Here is a 12,728-nt window from a genome sequence, read left to right as displayed (position 1 = left end):
CCACAAGCAAGTAATAATAAAAGCCAGGCCCTAACAGAGTGGAACATTGTGGCTTTCAACTAGACAATCTAGCTAAGGCCACTGTGAATAGGAGCTAACAAATGAAGACCAAAGCCCAGTAGGTATCAAGAAAACCCCAACACTTGAGAAACACAAACAAAAGCAACCACTGTAAGAGGTAGCTGCTTTTCTAACTGTAGTAGAAAAAAAAGGCTTATTGAACCTCTGAGCCACATACCATAATCTTCAGCAGTGGAAGAGCCACAAGAGACACACAACCAGCATCAAGCATCTGCCCTGACACACTCCCTTTCCCACAGGGCAAAAGCCCTTAGACATTGCTCCCTCGTCCCAGGAGCCCTCACTCTTCAACATTCTGTTTGTTCCTTTTTGTGCTAACACCACAAGAACTACAGGCACCTCTCAAGCATCCGGAAAAGTGAGTGAGCTTTGAAGACAGAGACAGGACCCCAGTTGCTTCAAGCAGGCATTCGGTGCACTGGAGAACACAATGAACCGGTAAGAGAGGCAGAGTGAAGAATGTGAGGTTAGCAGATGAAATACTACGGTTAAGGCCCAGAATGAGCATGTGACAAGCCAGTCAGGTCTGTAGTGGATCTGTACATCTGAGTTTGGATGCTGGGGTGGTGTGATTTATCTTCTTACATTAAAAATGGCCTGCCTGTTATGCCTCAAACATAAATATAAGCAGGCTTCCTTCATCCAGACTCCCAAAAACAAAGGTATAAATTGTGCCTCACCTTGTCCTTGGTAAAACATTCTCAGAGGAAAAAACCTGAGGACTTCTCTTTGCTCCGGATTTATTCCCATATATCACTTTCCTCAGTGATCACAAAATGTCAGATTCAAACCCTAACTCCAAACACATCGTCCTTTTTCATTAATTGTCCAGAGCTGGCTCGACTTTGCTACACAGCACTCATTGAGCACTGCTATGGCCATTACTGCCACCTTAGTCCCTAGAAAAATCATGGTGGGGATCCTCAAAAAATCCATTTGGAAGAGAGGAAAGTGATCAGGAATAGCCAACACGTATTCACCAAGGGCAAATAATGCCTGACCAACCTGGTTGCCTTCTGGCTCTGTGGATATGGAGAAGGCAGTGGACATGATAAACCTGGATTTTAGCAAGGCTTTTAATATGGACTCCCACGGTATTCTTGCCAGCAAGTAAAGGAAGTATGGATTGGATAAATGGACTGTAAGGTGGATCTCATTGAGATCATTGGGCTCAACGGGTAGTGATCAATGGCCCGATGTTTGGTTGACAGTCCATATCAAGCAGAGTGCCTCAAGGGTCAGTTCTAGGGCTGGTTTTGTTCAACATCTTTTTAATGACCTGGATGAGGGGATGGATTGCAGCCTCAGCAAGTTCGCGGATGACACTAAGCCAGGGGGAGAAGTAGATATGTTGGAGGGCAGGGATGAGGTCCAGAGTGACCTAGACAAACTGGAGGTTTGTGTCAAAAGAAATCTGATGAGATTCAACAAGGACAAGTGCAGAGTCCTGCATGGAAGAATCCCAAGCCTTGCTACAGGTTGGGGACCAACTGGCTAAGCAACAGTTCTGCAGAAAAGGACCTGGAGATTACAATGAATAAGAAGTTGGATATGAGTCAACAGTCAAGAAGGCTAACAGCATATTAGGGTGCATGAAAAGGAGCATTCCCAGCAGATCTAGGGAAATTATTCCCCTTTATTTGGCACTAATGAGGCCTCATCTGAAGTATTGCCTCCAATTCTGGGTCCCCCATTATAGAAAAGTTGTGGGTGAATTGAACAGAGTCCAGCAGAGGACAACAAAAATGTTTAGGAGACTGGAGCATGTGACTTATAAGGAGAGGCTGAGGGATTTGGGCTTGTTTAGTTTACTGAAGAAAAAAGTGGGAGGAGATTTAATAGCAGCCTTCAACTACCTGAAGTGGGCTTCCAAAGAGGCTAGGGTGCTCTCAGTGGTGACAGCTGACCAAATGAGCAATTGTCTCACGTTGCAGTGGGGAAGGTCTTGGCTGGATATTAGGAAAAACTATTTCACGAGGAGGGTAGTGAAAGCACAGGAATGGGTTACCTAGCGAGGTGCTGGAATCTCCATCCCTAGAGGTTTTTAAGTCCCAGCTTGACAAAGCCCTGGCTGGGATGATTTAGTTGGGATTGGTCTTGCTTTTAGTAGGGGGTTGGATACCATGAACTTCTGAGGTCTATTCAACTCTATGGCTGTGTCTACATTGGTGCGATTTTGCACAAAAGCACCCGCTTTTGCGCCAAACCTGCTGCCTGTTTACACTGGCCGCGAGTTCTTGTGCAAGAACACTGACGTTCTAGTGTATGAAATCAGGGCTTCTTGAGCAAGAACTATGATGCTCCCGCTCAGGAATAAGCCCTCTTGCGCAACTGTTCTTGCACGAGAGGCCAGTGTAGACAGGCAACATGAATTTCTTGCGCAAGAAAGCCCTATGATTAAAATGGCCATCAGAGCTTTCTTGCACAAGAGAACATCTACACTGGCATGGATGCTCTTGTGCAAAAGCACATCTCTTGCGCAAAGGCACCAGTGTGGATGCTCTCTTCTGGAAGAGTTTTTGCACAAAATCATGCCAGTGTACACGCAGCCTATGATTCTAAAGAAGAGGTTTAACTCCTTCCCTCCCAGTTTCTTAATAGTGTGTCTGTACGCAATCCCAAAAGGGAGTGCGGGGGAGAAGCAAGGAATAAAAGTAACATTAGTGGATGTCAAAAACATTAAATAAACTGAATTTTTAAATACAAGGTCCATTATAGATGCTGAATAGGAAGAAAATCCCAAGTTAGGTGTGACAATGGCATGAAGGTGGCTATTATCAGCCTTTCATTAGAGTAAAGATTGTACTTGGTGAACAGACCAAGAGCTTTAATAGGTAAAAGTACCAGCTGCTTCAGTTCTCTTATTCCCCATTTCATCTTGCATAATCACAGCACCTGGGGCTTGGTGGGAGTGACTCTTCTAAACAATCAGTTCAGTGCACCTAAGAGGGAGACAATCACACTGTTTTGCAGAGTGAAAATTAAAGTGGAAAAAGGGATTGAGAAATAAATTGCAAATATCAAAGACATTACTCAGTGAGGCAAACAGCAGTTCAATTCACAGACTTTGCAAAGTTAATTTTTAGTTCAAATTGCACACTAACTATATAATATACCTTATTGTACATTACTGACACTAGGTTACATTTTAAAGGAACCAGAGAAGTTGTCATAAATGAAGGCAATGAAAGAAAACTCAGATTATCTTTATTCTGCAGCAAATCTCCGTTGCCTAGGAAGAGAGAGTATATACTCGTCTTTTATTGTTTTATATACTATATGCTGTTGAGTAAGCTGACAAATTACAGTGAAAGTGTCCTGTAATGGAAATGCAGTGTTCTTGCAAAAATGCTGATAAACGTGTTCCTTTCTAAACTGAATGGGTAGTGCTCTCAACAGACTTTGATTCATTATTTGTTTCAAGAGATGCATCACTCCAAATTAATACACCAGTATGTATCTAATGCAAACACAACAGCATATTTTCCTGGTGAAGACGAATAGCAAGAAGCATTTGTGGTGGGTATGTAATGTATTTAAACATAAATTTCCTTGTGTTCGAGCTTAAATCCTTGAGCCCAAATTGTTTTATGCCACAGCAATAGCACAGAGAAAGGAACAACAGTATCTGTATTCAGGGAACATCGTTGTTAATATTTATTTGTAAGAGACAAGTTTATGGAACAAATTGACAATTTGGGGGCAATTTATAGGACCTTCTTGCAAGCTCTTAAGAGGCAGAGCACTTAGTACCAAAAGTAGTCTAAATCATTCCATGGTAGAAGTTACTACACCTGGGAAATTGCAAAGAATGTGCAAATCTGGGTGCTAGACTAAGAGCAAGAAATAGAGAGGAGGAAATGGTATTTCATCCCCATTTCTTCCTCAGCAAGTACAATATGCATTCTCTGAACAGAAGACAGGTATCAAACTAATTCTACTGTAGATCTTAATCAAAAGGTAAACAAGGGACACAAAAGCTCTTAGAATCACTTCTCCAGCTCTCTTTGGGGTGGAAATTAGTCAGGTATTGAACCACTCACAGTACAGTAACTCAGGATGGACGCTTATCAAGTCATTTAATGCAACACTAGCAGATGGTCATTTGCATGGTGATGTTCATAGGAAAGGAAGAGAAATTAGTCTGGGGTGGATGAGGAGGAACTGCTTTGGCATAACTGGAATGTGGGCAGAGCTCTGGGGTTGACACTCCGCATGTGAACTCTTTCAAAATGTGAAACTTGATCTTGATTCTCCATAAGTGGCAAAGACAAGAATTCCATGGATCATCCAAAGGAAGACACCATCTACTCTACAGCACCACACCAGGATACTGGCTCAACACTCATTTTGACAGACAAAAGCCTCCTCATGAATTACCAGGACCTGCAAGGAGTCAGGAACCCACCTCTGCTAAATGATGGGAGGCTTTGGGGTCCATACCACCATTAGACAGGTCGGCTGTGTCTAGAATGGCACGTTTTTCCGCAAAAGCACTTGCTTTTGCGGAAAACCTTGCCAGCTGTCGACACTGGCCGCTTGAATTTTCGCAAGAACACTGACGATCTCATGTAAGATTGTCAGTGTTCTTGCGGAAATACTGTGCTGCTCCCGTTCGGGCAAAAGCCCTCTTGTGCAAATCATTTGCGCAAGAGGGCCAGTGTAGACGGCACAGGACTGTTTTGCGCAAAAAAGCCCCGATGGCTAAAATGGAGATCGGGGCTTTTTTGCGCAAAAGAGCGTCTGGATTGGCACGGACGCTTTTCCGCAAAAAGTGCTTTTGTGGAAAAGCGTCCGTGCCAATCTAGATGCTCTTTTCCGAAAATGCTTTTAACAGAAAACTTTTCAGTTAAAAGCATTTCCGGAAAATCATGCCAGTGTAGACATAGCCCTCTGGTAAAATGGAAGAACAAGAGCTTCTTTGGTTGCCCCAGCCACAGAGTTCTGATTAGCTCAGGTAGGCTACGTAAACACTGGAGGTTGTTTGTGCAACTAAAGGGATGGTGACTTATTGCTACGGCCAAACCCTGCTCTGTTTCCTGGTATCTGTCCTTATACTGGGTTCCTTTGTCGAGCCCCTGAACTCTTGTGCTCACTCTGGCTCTGTTCCACTAACCCCACCTTCGCAGATCCACTGGGCTTCTGACTTCGCACAGCTTATAATCAACTCCAGCTTGACTTTTTTGGTACGACACCAGTGCTGCCCAATCTTCCTTCTAACCTTTTCCATTCATGTGTGGAATTTTTTCCCATCCACATGTGGAATAATTCTGATGTGCACCAAGACACATATGAATGTGCACCACCAGTAAAAACAAAAAAGCTAGTGGTGTGTGCTCTGCTAATCAGCTCGGTGGCATTTGACTCTCCTGAGCGGCCACACAAGCACACAGCTTACAGGGAACACTGGTGCTGATTGGGGCTTCTGGCCTTGACTCCTACCCCACAGCTGGCATCCTCACTTCTCGTAGGGTGCTGACTTTTTCTCAGAAATAAGAAGTAATGAGAACATGTGCAGATGCAAAATTGGTAGCCACCTCGTCATCAACATCTGCAAAAATGATCTGCAGATATCCATGGAAATGCAGGGTTCTACTAGTGATGACCAGGTCCACCTTTTTTTTTAAACACCTAAGAAAGATAATTGCACCCAGTGGTACCCATATGAGCTAAAGACACACTGTGTTGATTCTGAAGTGCACAATCTTATTTTGGTTTGTCGTGCATGGCTTCCCCCATCCCTCCAACACAGTCCTACAGGGTACCAGCTGTAAAAATGCTACAGCCCTTAGGTAGATGGAGTATATTTTGCAAAGCAGATCATTTTCCTTGCAGGCCTTGTATGGATAATTATAGCACTATCCACTCAGCTCCACACTAACTTGCTTACTTACTGGCTGCATCTAGACTGGCAAGTTTTTCCGCAAAAGCAGCTGCTTTTGCAGAAAAACTTGCCAGCTGTCTACACTGGCCGCTTGAATTTCCGCAAGAACACTGACGATCTCATGTAAGATTGTCAGTGTTTTTGCGGAAATGCTATGCTGCTCCCGTTCGGGCAAAAACCCTCTTGTGCAAATGCTTTTGCGCAAGAGGGCCAGTGTAGACAACACAGTATTGTTTTGCGCAAAAACGCCCCGATGGCGAAAATGGCGATCGGGGCTTTCTTGCGCAAAACCGTGTCTAGATTGGCACGGACGCTTTTCCGCAAAAAGTGCTTTTGCAGAAAAGCGTCTGTGCCAATCTAGACACTCTTTTCCGCAAATGCTTTTCACTGAAAAACTTTTCCGTGAAAAGCATTTGCAGAAAATCATGCCAGTCTAGACGTAGCCGCTATGTTTTTACCAGATCAAAAGAATGTTGGTACAAATATACTGGGCTGAATTCATAGCGATAAAAAAAAAAAAAAAAAAACTTACTGCCAAGAAAAAAACCACATATATAGCAAACAAGCAAAAAATGACAATTAAAGGAGCTGTTTATGTTTTAGTGCTTGCAAATATTACACTGCAGGTAACAGAAAATATCCTTCCTTTTGTGAAAAACAGTCAAGAGTTAACTAGAGGCAAAAGGAAAGATAAAGATGATCTTTAAAAGAGGGATGTGCAGAGATGCCTTTAAGCTCTTCTGTTGTGCCAGATCATTTTGATCAGTAGAGTGTAAGAAAAGTAAAACCCGCTTTTAAAAATAATGATCCTCCTCTGGTGCAAACTAGCAGTGCCTAGCATTGACTAGCTTGGATCTCTTCCGATTGACATCCACTGAGGTTGTGTCTCTGTCTAGACTGGCAAGATTTTGCGCAAATACTTTTAACGGAAAAGATTTTCCGTTAAAAGTATTTGCGCAAGAGAGCGTCTATACTGGCATGTGTGTTGCGCAAAAGCAGTCGCTTTTGCACAAAAGCATCCGTGCCAGCGTAGACGCTCTCTTGTGCAAGAAAGCTCCGATGGCCATTTTAGCCATCGGGCTTTCTTGCGCAAGAAATTAACTTGGCTGTCTACACTGGAACTCTTGTGCAAGAATACTTGCGCAAGAGGGCTTATCCCTGAGCGGGTGCGTCAGAGTATTTGCGCAAGAACCACTGATTTTGTACAGTACAAAGTCAGCGTTCTTGTGCAAATACTCGCGGCCAGTGTAGACAGGCGGCCGCTTTTGCGCAAAATCTTGCCAGTCTAGACACAGCCTGTATGTTCTACCAGCCCTAACTCAGGGTATGTCTACACTACCCTCCTATTTCGAAATAGGAGGGTAATGTAGGCATACTGCAATTGCAAATGAAGCCCGGGATTTGAATTTCCCGGGCTTCATTTGCATAAGCGGGGCGCCGCCATTTTTAAATCCCCGCTGGTTCGAACCCCGTGCCGCGCGGCTACACGCGGCACGAACTAGGTAGTTTGAACTAGGCTTCCTAGTTCGAACTACCGTTACTCTTCGTCAATGGGGCTAGTTTATATCAGATGGGGTTCTGGCCTAGAGCATCCTGGAGCTCTTACAAAACGATTTAAGACTTTCTTCAAAGAGCAAAATTGAAAAAGCTTTTGAATCATGATCTGGGGACACCCCAGAGAGAGCAGGAGGCAGCTATCAATGGTATACGTAAAATCAATGGGAGCCACACTTTCACCCGTCAGGACAATATCTTCAGCACCAAAAGTGAACACTGGTTGAATTAGCGTTTGACTCTTTTGGCTAGAATCAGCTCTCCTTTACACCAATATATAATCCAAGCATTCATGAGTCAGATGCGCTCCAGTTGTGTAAAATTAGTTGCAGTTCAAAATAAGGCCTAGGATATTGACATGCACGGAAGTAGAAAGGAACATCTATCGAGGCAGTTCATTACATTTCTGTCCACCAATATTTCAATTAAATATCATACACCACCAACAAATCCAACTCCCACCTACTCTCCAGATAACAACATCATCACACACAAGTATTTTACAGCAGTTGTGTGCGTGTGTCTATCACAGAAATGTCCCCCAGATACACGACTTATATCTACAAGTGCTGAAATGCACTCTGTAATACTCAAGATAATCCTTACCCAACTTGCTATTTAGCAGTTGGTCTGGACTCCACTTAATACAGAGGAGTTGATCTTTCAATCAGAGTCCAAAACTCCTGACTGATCGAAGATTCATGTTCCATCAGGCAGAAAAGTTAGTCTAAAACTATCTGTGAATCATACAACTGTTGGTCAGGAAGAAACAAGGTAGGCCAAATGGGGAAAATGTAAGGTTACAGTAAAGGAAGGGAAATTGAGAGCAGTTGTCAGAGCAGAAGCTTACTTGGAGGAGGGCATCAAAATCTCTAGGAAGAACAAGATAATGGTATTGGCCTAAGCCATAGAAAGAGATGCAAATGCTGGCTTAGCTGGCCTGGATCAGCTCAGCATAGAATCTCCAGTGGCACAGACATGTCATTATGTTTCCTAAGTGATGTCCGCTACCTCCCGAGGGGAAACTCCTTGCTCTACAGAAGAGGAGTAATTTAGAGTCTCAGAATCATATGGTTGGAAGAGTCCTGAGGAGGTCACCAAGTTCAACCCCTTGCGAAAACCAGGACCAATCCCAACTAAATTATCCCATCCAGGGCTTTGTCAAGCTTAGACTTCAAACTCTCTAAGGATGGAGTTTCTACAATCTCCCCAGGTAACCCATCCCAGTGCTTCACCAGCCACCTAGTGAAAAATGTATGGCTAGCCTTTACCATACTATGCTGGCCAAGAAGTCTCTTCCTGGTTCCTGCTCACCAGCTCCAGAAAGGGAATAAGCAGGCTTGTAGCCTGCACTTGCTCCTGCTCTTCAGGATTCCAGGTGCAGAAGCCTACACCGAGGTTCAGGGGACTCTTCTTACTCCTTTGTTACTCATTTGTATGGATACATAATCCACCCCACAATCTAAATCACAGCGCTCTGCACAGACTTTTTCCTCTTGATTTTTCCTTTGTCCTGTTTCATCTCATTACTCCTAGTTACATCTCCTTGGAGCACACTAAATAACCCTTTTCCCTCCTTGGTGCTTGTTCTGTTCAAGTACACGCTGACAATGATTATACCCCTCAGTTTAATCCTCATTTAACCAAGCTATTCATATTTAGTGCTTCTAATCTTGCCCCTTGTAAGTCAAGCTCTCCATCCCCTTCATCAACTTCAGTGCCCTTCTCCAAGTTCCCTCCAGCAATGCAGTCTGTTTGGCATCCATTCCTTCTTCGTTTCTATTTGCCTCGCCAACATTCTCACTGGAAACTGAAGTGATCTATCAAACACCAGGATGCATCATATATTTTGTAAATTACAGTAGTAGTTTTGTTGTACTACCCTGACCCATTTATTATGTTGCTTTTGTTCTGCCTGTTCCTCTCCTGCTCACCAGCTCCCTAACCTGCAAGGAGGGGAAGGATGGCCAGATAATCAAAATACTGAATACTAAAAAGGTCAACATAATACAGCTCAGTTCCTGAGCTCCTAGAATATATTAGGTATTAAAATTTTGATATCTTATGCTTCTGAGAACAGAGAGAGAATAAAAAGTGCAAAGGATGGAACATTAATCCATTCAAGTGTCAAAGATTGTAATGAAGGAAGAGAAAGGCACACTCTGATCTACAGGTTTTAAGATCTTCTAAGAGGATGGGTTGTCCGTATCCACCATGAGTTAAATAAGCAAGGAAATAAAGGTCTTCTTTGCCTAAAAGGCATGAGATATGGTATGAATGACCTGCAGAAGAGGAGGGCATGATCTAAAGTCCACTGATGTTAACAAGAAGATGTTAACACCCTAATCACATGGTCATTTGATGAGGACCTTTGAGAGCTACAAAGCAAATTTCACAGATGAAAGTACTTCACTGAATGTATCCTGCCTCAGATCCCAGATCTCAGGATGAGGGGCTGTTAGGGAGCTCCACACGCTTGTTTGGCGAGCATGCGAGAGAGATTATCACCAACAGACTTACAATCACACAAGGCATAAGGGCTAGACCTGGAAATGCTGGAGCAGGCTGATACGAGCAATATGAACGCCATGATTTGCACTCTTTGGTGCAATGATGTATTTGAACATGAGCCAAAGCCCTGTCTTACTTCTTATATTACTATAGGAAGCTAAAGACCCCAGAGAGAATGGCGTTGGTTCTGTACAAACACAAGTAGAGGGAGACCTTGCTCTGAAGGCCTTTCAATTTAAATATACAAAACAGACAAAAGAGGAAGAAACTGGAGCAATAAAAGTGAGGTGACTTGCCCAAGGTGGCATAATGAGTCAGTGGCAGAGCTTGGAACAGACCCCAGCCTTCCAAGATCCTGCCAAGCTCCAAGACCATTATTTGGCAATGCAGCCACCCCCCTCCATAGGAATATTTACACTGACTTAAATGGGCTTTGGGTCAAGCCTTAATAAATCTGCTAACTCTCCTGAGCAAGCTGGAACACAGCTTTCTGTGTTCTCCAAGGTTAGAGTGCACTGCAATAACCCAGTCTGAAGTTTGCTGTTTCAACGAGAGTTTCCCAAGACCTTGATTTGACCCTTGCGTCAAAAGCAGGTACCATTAAAGCTGCTTAAATGGGCTGCAGTTCAGAGAGCAAAGCCGTATTCTTGCAGTGGATATTTCAATCATCTGCTGCAACACAAAACCTGCACATAAGCAGTCTTGAGTGGAAAGATCAAAGCCCTTTGTCTGTTTTCATGGGCACGGGTGTAAATCCAGAATAATATCAATAGAATCAACTGGTGTAACAACATGGGTGACGGCTCTGGGATTCCACATGTAACCTTTCTGCCAGGTAGGCCCGGCAGCAACCAGGGCCAGGTTCAATATTTCACACAGAACCGACTCGAGCCCCCGTCCAGTAACCTGGGAAATTCACACACCCCTAGGCGCCTCTGAGAGGCAATGCTTCCTCACTCGCAAGCACAGAGTCTGAGTGTAGGAAAGAAACATTTAATGAAACAGAGAGAGGTCATACGGCATTAATTTAGGAAAATACCACAAACAAAGTTCATAGCCCAAACCACGAGCTAAGGCCCCCCCCAGCCAAGAATCACCCGAAGTCCCAAAGTCCGACACCCCAAAAGTCTCTGTCCCTGGTCAGTGCCACCCAGAGTCTAAAAGTTCACCTGCAGGGTTTTACCTCCCAACCTGGGCGGAAAGGGGGCGGGAGGATTGATAGGGGCAACTTACGTGGTCCGAGGCTGACGTCCCCACCTCTCCGTAGGGTTCTGCTGCAGTCTTTAAGGTGAGCCACTCCACGACACTCCACCAGCTGTCTCGGTCCGCTCCTACCGGCCGCTCACCGGTTGTTCCCACTGGCCGCTCTGCTGGTCGCCTGCCCCCTCCTGGCATGAGCTGTATTTACATATCAACAGTTAACAGTTAATTATCTTGCAGAGCTAAACAATTGGAGTGAGCACACCCACACCCAGGGCAGCTCTCTCCTCTTAGCTGGCTGATAACAAGCAGTAGTTCAGCCCCTGCTTACACACAAAACAGCTAAAATGTAGTTTAAAAAAAAACAATGAAACTCCCTTATACTGAATCCAAATTAAAATCCCAGGGTAAACCTACAGTACAAAAGGTACCATAATTTGCAGATGTGCCTGCACTAGCTTCATATATGTTGATATACCTCTCTCATATAACTGGAAGGGACCCTAAAAAGTCAGTCATTAAGTCCAGTCCCCTGCCTTCACAGCAAGACCAAGTATCATCACTGACAGATTGCCCCAGATCCCTAAATGCTCTTCCCTCAAGGATTGAGCTTACAACTGCAGGTTTAACAGGCCAATGCTCAAACCACTGAGCTACCCCAATTTGGCAAACTCAGTAAATGTAGTGGGGAGGATGTGGTGCCACTTACTGTAGACGGCACTGGTCCTCCTGGGCATTGCTAGCCCATGCTACCAAATCCTCCTAAAAATGGCTATTTTTAGTGAACTAGAGAGTTTAGGGACTGGCTGGTATGTTTACACAATCTGCAAATTACACTTTTGCTTGCAGTGTAGCTGTAGCCTTGGATTGTTTCAGGTCCTCATCATGTGCCAGCTGTAGTGTCTCTCTGCACAGAGAGATGTTATTCTGTGAAAATACAACTGACTTTGAAGGGATCCACTGTGCACTGAATCATACCAATGTCACAGCCTTGAGGTGACATCAGCAACAGGGACCAAGCCTGGGACCTCTGGATGTAAACACGGGAGCTCTTATTTCCTGAGCTGAAAGACCGAGCATGAAGCAGGCTCACTGACTTCACCATGTGGCCCAGACCCCACTAGAGGAAAGGACCCCACTAGGACTGGCCCCTCATCCCCAGACCCATCCCAGAATCTGCACCCAGCTAAGTGGAGCCCTCATGCTCCCCTGCACCCTAATACCTGCACCCTGAGCTTCCTCTCACACCCATCCCATTCCAGAGCCTAGACCTGCAGTTGAAGCCCATACCCCTCCCTGCACCCCAACCCCCACCCCAGCCTGGTGAAAGTCAGGGGGAAGGGGAGATGGAAGGAGGAGACAAAGGAGTTTGGTTTTGTGCCATTAGAAAGCTGAAAACCCTACAGACCAGACTGAGTGGGTGTGAGTTACAAGAGCAAATTCAACTCACTATGTTGTTAGATAAATAGCCAATTACTTCTGGTTCAACTACAGCTTT

General features: G+C 44.5%; 1 long non-coding RNA gene across 1 annotated transcript in view; it reads right to left on the bottom strand.

Moving 5' to 3' along the window:
• Positions 1-11,425, bottom strand: part of LOC112544289 (uncharacterized) — a 45,608-nt gene extending 34,183 nt beyond the window's left edge. Inside the window, exon 1 of the long non-coding RNA XR_003087622.2 lies at positions 11,264-11,425. This is a non-coding gene — a long non-coding RNA (uncharacterized LOC112544289). The remainder of the gene's footprint in view (positions 1-11,263) is intronic.
• Positions 11,426-12,728: the final 1,303 nt, after the last annotated feature.

This window comes from Pelodiscus sinensis, chromosome 28 (assembly GCF_049634645.1).
Source record: "Pelodiscus sinensis isolate JC-2024 chromosome 28, ASM4963464v1, whole genome shotgun sequence".
Taxonomy (NCBI): Eukaryota; Metazoa; Chordata; order Testudines; family Trionychidae; genus Pelodiscus; species Pelodiscus sinensis.
This window is presented reverse-complemented; position numbering and strand designations above follow the sequence as displayed.